This window comes from Nothoprocta perdicaria, unplaced genomic scaffold, assembly GCF_003342845.1.
Source record: "Nothoprocta perdicaria isolate Ctin4 unplaced genomic scaffold, notPer1 scaffold_0, whole genome shotgun sequence".
NCBI classification, from domain to species: Eukaryota; Metazoa; Chordata; class Aves; order Tinamiformes; family Tinamidae; genus Nothoprocta; species Nothoprocta perdicaria.
The window spans coordinates 9,588,168-9,596,112 of NW_020454092.1; the positions used below are offsets into that span (position 1 = coordinate 9,588,168).

The 7,945-nt window shown below is 45.4% G+C and overlaps 1 protein-coding gene across 2 annotated transcripts in view; it reads right to left on the bottom strand.

Annotated features, from left to right (window-relative positions):
- Positions 1 to 7,945, bottom strand: part of SEMA5B (semaphorin 5B) — a 229,988-nt gene that overhangs the window by 1,171 nt on the left and 220,872 nt on the right. The window lies entirely within an intron of this gene.

Below are 7,945 nucleotides of genomic sequence, written 5' to 3' on the forward strand. Positions count from 1 at the left end.
CTTCCCACCAGCAATCAGATGTCCCCCTCCCTCCTTGGGATTAAAACCCACTGCTGTGCCAGCCATTACCTCTGCACATGAAACAAAACCTGATTTAGGGAATGCAATAATTGTACAAAACTTTATCCTTCATCTTTCTAGTCGCCTGCTTTGAATGAATTCAGCTGTAATTTCTGAGGAACATTTGTTACAGTTCTTTTTTTTTAATAAAYAGCACTTGGCTTAAATGTCTTGCCTGCACTTCTGGCCTAACTTACCCCTACGCACCCCTTCAAGGGTTGCTGTGCTGTAAGGCAGGGATGTGAGAACCAACACAAGGCGTCTTACTGCAGAATCCCATGGATAGGGGCACACACACTTCCAAAGAGGGTAGGAGTGTCTGGAGCAGAGAGATGGAGGGGTCTAGAGTGGTAACGAGTCCCACGACCTACTGGTTGTTCTGCTGCAACTCGATGCTTCTGGGGAAACCCTTAGCTTCAAACCCATGAAATACCCAACTTTGCTCCGAGAGGAGCCAGTGTCCGGGTGGGCAAGTGCTGAACGGACACCCCGGAAAGATGCTCAGCAAGAACTGCTGGATAAGAGCAGTCCATAAAAGATGCTCCAGGCAGGAGGGTCCAGATTCCAGGGCTTGTCTGGGTCAATTTTTGAGAGTTAAGATTAATGACATGCCAAGGTTAAAACCTCTGATATCGATACTCCTGGTCTGGGATAGCTCAAGAGCATCTCGATCTGAGGACAAAAGCCTCAGGACTCTCTGCTTTTCGCCTTCAGAAGGAAAAATCTATATGAGTTTCAACATATCCCACAGTGTTTAAAACCAGTCCCTTACAGAAGACTTAGCATTTAATTAACAAGATTTGCATTTTTTTCCCTTCTCTCGCCTCGCTTTCATATAACATTTAATTAGGGGAAAAAAATCCACAAATGGTCCTTTGCTCTCTTTGGTTCTGATGGAGAGCCTTATATCTTAGAGAAATACCTTATGAAGATGGTTTAACGGAATTTATAATGCAATTAGCTGCAAGGAATTTGTCTCGGGAAAGCCTGAGATGGCAGCACACTCCTAAATCAGCATGATCAATGTGCGCTGCCTTAACGTTTCCCCACGCAAACTTATTGTCTGTCTCATTTTAATAAATAGATTATTAGGTTCTGTGCCACGAGAAATTGGTTGGTATTTTGCAAGAAGGGAAAGCAGGCAGCAGTGAACTGTAGAGATATACACACATACCCTCATGCATGCACAGTGCAAGAAGAGGAACATCACAGCCTTAAATCTTTCCGGGTGGGCTCTCTTCCTAGCTTAATCGGAGTCTCAGTCTTTGCTCTCTTTGGCTATTCTTCACACAGAGAGAGTCAATGACATTCCCTGTTTGGAAGATCTTCTTCCTACTCAGTATGTGTTACAATTACTGGGTCAGAATCTCCCAACCCAATGGAGGTTTTATAGGAATAAAAAATAAGTCTGAAGCACCCACAGGTGTTTCAACTGATATTTATCCATTCCAGTAGGAAAGATCAAGAGCTGAGCGACCACCTCATGGCTACAGTCGACCACAAAAACAGCCACGGAGGAGATTCCTGCTGAGTGGCCAGTTCCTAGGAGCACCTCCACCACTTCCAAGCCACATTCCCAACACCTTACAGTCAGGAAGTGGTTGCTGAAGACACTTTTCAGTAAATCCTCTTCGAAGGACCAAGCGGTTGGTGCCTAGGTAGGGACTTACCCACGGCTGCAGTATCTAAGCTGTCTAAAAGTGCAGTGGGAGCTAGAGCCGAGGCTGTCCTCAGTGTGGCTGCACAGCGAAGGGGAGGCTTTGCCTTTGCTGCTGAGCCCCACAGCAGCATCACCTGAGAACCCCCCGACTCTCCCGCTCGCTTTTGTCCTGATGCTCAACCTGCATCTTCSCCTTCAGCCTCCTCCCCATCACACACTCATGTCTCTCCTCGCCAGGATTTAATCTGGCATTTGTGGATGGGCAAGTGGCATCAGGCTACCCCAAAAGCTGGCTCATCCTGTATCACTGAAGCAGCCCTTGGGGCAAAGTCTCTGTGCCACAAATGGCTGGGGGCTGCACACAGAAAAACGTGATCCACTCAAAAAAGTAACTAGAACTTGACATGCATCAATCAAAAATATTTTTACTAGCTCCCTCCCATCCTGTATGAGCCATGCAATCCTGGCATAGTTGACATCATTTGTTTTTCTTTCTAGCCAACTCATTATTCATATGGTCTTTTCACTAGCACATGACTAATACACAAAGACTATTGGTTTCCATTTATGCTGCTTTGTCAAGTGGAGATGTCTTCAGACCAAAGAGGATGCACATGGCTTTAAGAAAATGTGAAGTAGCAGTGCCTTTTTACACTGTAGGTCTCACCTAATCCACAGGTTCAGCCTTGTTGACCTATTTGTACCAAACGCAACAGAATATTCACTATTTCAATAACTGCAGAAATATCAAAAGAAATTAGTTATCACCACTATTATTGTATTAGCTTTTAATTAGAACCCAAACAGTCTAGGGAAGTGTACCAATTATTCCCTCTTGTGTGCTGCTCTAATCTCTGATTCTCAAATAGGAGACAAAACATCCACATACGTGCACAAGCTGTTCCTTCCAAGGTAAAGGCAAGTGCCAGCTGTGTTAAGCATGACTGCATGCTGCCATATTCATATATTAAAACATTGCTCGGTTTTTACTATTGATATTTTTAGACTTCGCCATCCTTCAGCTTTTCCATTTGTTGCCTTTTCTCCAGCACTGCCTCGCCACTGCCCCTCCAGATCCTGCCTCTGCTCCAAAGCATTAAGTCATAAGCCACTGACCTACTTGCTGACATTCTCCCAGATGTAGGAAAACATCTTCGTGCCTAACAGGATGGGAGTTCCAGGCCTATTCCCGTCCTACAGCTGCATGCTCAAGCTGTATAAACAGTTCTGACTCACATAAACAGCTCAAATGTTTCAGTTTTCAATAAACAATCATTAAAATGGCAAAACTTGATTTCAAAATGAAACCCTCCCCCACCCTCCAAATTTAAAGGAATTCTCTATCCTTTTTGATGGGAGCAGTTACAACAGGGTGAAATACAATGACAAGATTTCCTTGATCTCATCACGCTGAGCTGCCTATGCTCCAAATTGCCTTTTCTATTTTGGGGACGTTGTGGGGAGAATCCATGAGTTTCCTGAGCTTTGCAAGCCCATCTTCACCAACTGCACAGCATTGCAGTCCCACTGACATCAGTGGAGCAAAAGCAATTTCCACCAGCCTAACAATCCTCCTCACTATTTGCCTGTCACCACATATTATTTCAGTTCTTCCACCTCCCACCCATGACACTTTTCTCTTTACAGATATAAAAGAAATAAAACATGGGTGATTTTTCTGGGTGGCTTCAAACCATGAGGCCTAGCATTTATGGTTAAATAATCACCACTTCAACCTCTAAGTTGAACAACGCAGCAGGCAGCTTCTTTCCAGCAGCCCTTACTCAGCAAAGATGCACTGCATGTGCCAGGACTGGGTGCTTGAACACTTCAGTGTTCCAAATTTTCTTGTAATATTGAACTCTCCGTCATACTACAGAGTAAAACCTTTCCCACCTCACGACGTGAGCCCTAAGGAATCGAGGGCAGTCACTCCAGTCATAGTTAACCTCGGTCATCTGCTGTGGACACATGGAAAGGTCTCAAATCAGGTATCAGTGAGCATGCGAGTACTCAAACCASTCCTCTTAGCAACATGTAGCTCAAGCCCATGTGCATGGAAACCTGCATCCTGCAGAATCAGTGACAAAATTCACTCCAGAACTAGCCCTAGATGAGTGTTTCCAATTTTCCTTGGGACAGCATCCAAGAGACATCCTGTAGTAATAGCATTAGATGGCCATTACTCCCCCTTGTCCTCCAGGAAAAAAGAAAGGATAAGGGATAAGGCTTGTGCAATAATAGAGCAAATCCAACATCCGACTTGAGCCTCGTTCTATGTTGCTCTTAAGTTGTATATGCTTTTTTTTTTTTTTTTTTCCCACACTGAAATTAGATTGGGCAAAATGCCATTTCAATGCAGATCAGCTGTTTTATGGAGCTAGCTCAGCCTTCTTGTTACTCTGTGAGTTCTGGGAACATTAGCCTAGTAATTCAAGTTGGGGAAATCCATTAAGAAGCACTTCCCACAGCTTGTACTTCCCTGGAAGTACCAAGGTAGAGAGCTCAGAATYGTAATTAAACAGTAAATTTGGAAATAATTAGCGTAATAATTACATTTCTACAAAATAAGCCATACAACTAAAATAGCCTCTTTCAGCAAGAATTGACATCAAGAAAATAAATGACGTCTGGCCCACCCACAGGGTCCCTTTCCTCCGATCAACCAGACGCCACAGCACTGCTGTGCTCCCCAAACCGGGAAATACAGAAAGCTGCCAGAAAGACCTTACGAGACCCAAGGATTTAATGCAAGCTCTAAGTGAGTTCTAAGACTTCAGTAAACCCTTCAGGTTTTTCATAAAAATTTGCTRAGCATTAGATGCTAACAAATTGTCTTGATATTTTATAAAGAGGAGCGAGTTCTGTCCACACTTAAGTCAAAGGTGGCAGTGMCCAGGATTTATGTATTGAGGTTTTCTGCAGCATTTACAGTGAAGTGTAGATGTGCAGATGACAAACCTATTTTCTACATAAGAAYGTTTTCCCACTTGAAAAGAGATACAAAGAAAAAGCCCACTGTGGTACTGAACTAAGGATTGCATGCTCCTTTCGGAGAGAGGCTTATCCTATTTTTAGACTATAAATTCTTTGTTCGCTGTTATTGGTAAATAAATTAAATTGTATCTGTGTTTATCAACCCCAAATGACAGYGGCATCTGTAGATGTGCTCAGGTTGACAATGGAAATAACATTCAGTTATGAGAAAATGAATAGCTTCAGTTTTCTATGGTTGTCTGAAAAACAGTTATTTTATCCTTGGCGGGGAGTAATTTACATTACTGCCATTTTAAAGTTACAAAAAAACCCAGAGTTGGTGACATAAAGAACCATAATCAGAAGGATGCTGTGGCACATCCTTGCCTTGAAGGGCATGGGCAAGACAACAGCGTGAACTGTAAGTAACTATAAAGCCAASGGGCCTTCCTGGGCCCTGGAACATCTGGACTGGAACATCCCTCGTATGGGGAGAGACTGAGTGAGCTGGGCCTGTTCAGCTTGCGGAAGAGAAGGCTGAGAGGGAATCTGATTAACATGTATAAGTTCATGACGGGAGAATGTAGGGAGGAAGGGGCCAAGCTCTTCTCATTGGTGGCCAGTGACAGGACGAGGGGAAATGGGTATAAGTTGAAACACAGGCAGTTCCATCTCCAGGTGAGGAGGAACTTCCTCACTGTGAGGGGGACAGAGCCCTGACACAGGCTGCCCAGGGAGGTTGTGGAGTCTCCTTCTCTGGAGGTCTTCCAAACCCACCTGGGTGCCGCCCTGTGCCACATGCTCTAGATGTCCCTGATGGAGCAGGAAGGTTGGACTAGATGATCTCTGTAAGTCCCTTCCAACCTTGAACGTTCTGTGATTCCGTGATGCCCAGGCACCCAAACCAGCTCACCAGAGGGACATCAATTGCCTTCTAAAGCTAAGCTGCAGAGTTCCTGTTGGGTGCAGAAGATCATATCTACCAGCTGCTGCCGGGCCTTGGCTGGAGCATGGAAAACTGGGAAGGCGGCGGTGACAGCCCCAGGCCTGTCCAGAGCAGGGAGGAGTTGCTGCTTCCCMGGCTCTGCTGGAGCAAATGCCCCAAGGCCTCAGACCGCCTCCGAGCTGCTGCTTCAAGGGAACTACCAGGGCAGGTCATGCAGAGCAGCAGCTCCCAGCACTACATTCAGCCCGGGAACTGCAAAGGTGTAACTGCAGTGGTGCAAAAAAAAAAAAAAAAAAAAAAGGTAGTAGTAAAACTAGAAATAAATGCAGAGAAAGGGTCTAATTTGCCATCTGTTAACTCCATTCACTCTGTTATAGTCTTACAGCTTTCCAAGCACCTCCAGCCCACTAAATAGCTGCTTTTTGAATATTTTCCTCAAGATTGCTTTGTTTTCTCCCCATGCTGCAGCTCACCTTGTTATTTCCTTGCTACATTTATAACCTCTCCAGGTCATTTGCCAGTACTTCTACACCAATGACTGTCTTTTGACACACCTCCCCATTTAATACCTTCCGCTAGTTTAATTAACACGCTGATTGCACCCTCTCCAAAGTTGTTAATGAAGATATTAAATAAAGCCAACCCTTGCATTACTGCCTGCAGTGCCCAAAACAATTTGTCCCTATGGCCCTATATGTTCCCATTAACGCCTGCCTCACGCTTACAGACCATTAGCCACATTTCAATCTCTGCAGCACCTCTCGTGTCCAAACCAATCTGTACTTTCATGTCACAAGATTATTTAGGACAGTAGTCCCACGCTGTTCTTTAAGTGTATGGACCRGTGAAGCTCCCTTTTAACCAAGTGAAAACCCACCCATATGTAGCCCATTTAAGTGCCTTCTCTTCATCTATTAAGGCTGAAACAGAGCACAAAGTGATCACATGTGATTTCTTCCCTCTCAGCACAAGAGCCCCAGCTCAGCTGTCAGTTCCACCCAGACACCTTTCATTTCACCAGCAGGTGATTGTGTTGCCTCTCAAATATTCACTTGGCTCGGCCTGCGTATTAGCACTGACACAGATTGGTTTCAACGAGTTCCMATCGCTGTAGCTGAAAGCACAATTGGGTCAATCCCAGTTGTTTCTCCTCGTTTCCTTCTTTATGAWGGCCCTGAATACCCCACAGCTACGCTTTGCTGAAGGGGGAATGTCCAGAAGTATTTTATCAGACGGGGCCCTGAGTACTTACAGGTATTTTCTCACAGGCCCAAATCCAACCGGCCTTTCCCATRACGAGTTACGGGAGCTACTTGTGTGATTTTAGTGCAGTTGGTAGCTTAATAGTGACTCAATTAGCTGGGAAGAAATTGCCCTTCTTTCATACGAATGCCTTTGTATTACCTTTGCATTTCAGGGCACTGGGGGTCTGTCCAATTTCCGTGATACTTGTAAAGGTAATTGGGGTTGTTCATTAGCTGATTCTCACGGGCTCTGGGATGCGGTCCATCTAGATTCCTTCATCTGTGCACTTGCAGTTCCTTCCTTCATTCACATGCTTAGTGCCAAATCCCAGGACAGTGTTARCGCTGGCTTAATGAGGATGCCCCTTGCCTACAGGGGGATGCAGACTCTTGCCTTCGCCAAACCTGCTTTGCATATGTAAGGCAGCAAGGGTGGCAAAGTGGCACTCGAGGCAGCAGCAGCCACAAGGTACCCAGCAGCCCTGACCATGGCCTCTGCTGCTCTTCAGGATGATGCTTGTGGCCCCAGCTCAGGAATAATCAGCTGGGGTATTTGAACAGTTGTCCTTTGGAGCTGCCAAGCAAGTACTCAAGCTTGAGATCTAGCTCTAAAACCAASGGGACTGTGTGTATTTTGTGTGTATTCAGCTGCTTTTCTTTAGGATTCTACCAAAAAGMCACCGTTTCCTATTGGAGTCACTCTAGACAAACAGCTGTGTGCCTCCTCTCCACATGTGGTTAATACTTTTTCTGGCACGTCCTGCTTGCCCAGTATCACCTTCTCCCTTGGCTCAGCTCCCTGGCCTCACAGCTCCCCCAAACTCTCCCACAATCACAAAAGTGGCTTTTCCCACATGTCCTGGGGGCACTGAGGGTTTCCCAGTCTGTCTTAGGTGCACACCACTGCTGGCCAGAGCTTTGCAGARACAGGGAGGCAACAACTGCTTCAAACACCTGAACCAAGCAAGGACCGTTAACATTTGGCCAAAAGGGCCAGGTTGTATTTGAATTATTCCTATTCTCACCAGTAGAGGGAAGTCATGCAAACACACAACAGTG